This window comes from Bison bison, unplaced genomic scaffold, assembly GCF_000754665.1.
Source record: "Bison bison bison isolate TAMUID 2011002044 unplaced genomic scaffold, Bison_UMD1.0 scf7180017864256, whole genome shotgun sequence".
NCBI lineage: Eukaryota > Metazoa > Chordata > Mammalia > Artiodactyla > Bovidae > Bison > Bison bison.
The window spans coordinates 2269780-2270318 of record NW_011494828.1 but is presented as its reverse complement, the minus strand read 5'-3'; positions in this window follow the sequence as shown (position 1 = coordinate 2270318).

Below are 539 nucleotides of genomic sequence, written 5' to 3'. Positions count from 1 at the left end.
GCTTCTGTTAGGTCCCTACCATTTCTGTCCTTTATCGAGCCCATCTTTGCATGAAATGTTCCCTTGGTATCTCTACTTTTCTTGAAGAGATCCCTAGTCTTTCCCATTCTGTTGTTTTCCTCTATTTCTTTGCACTGATTGCTGAGGAAGGCTTTCTTATCTCTCCTTGCTATTCTTAGGAACTCTGCATTCAGATGCTTATATCTTTCCTTTGCTTTTCGCTTCTCTTCTTTTCACAGCCATTTGTAAGGCCTCCTCAGACAGCCATTTTGCTTTTTTGCATTTCTTTTCCATGGGGATGGTCTTGATCCCTGTCTCCTGTACAATGTCACGAACCTCTGTCCATAGTTCATCAGGCACTCTCTCTATCAGATCTAGTCCCTTAAATCTATTTCTCACTTCCACTGTATAATCATAAGGGAGTTGATTTAGGTCATATCTGAATGGTCTAGTGGTTTTCCCTACTTTCATCAATTTAAGTCTGAATTTGGCAATAAGGAGTTCAGGATCTGAGCCACAGTCAGCTCCTGGTCTTGTTT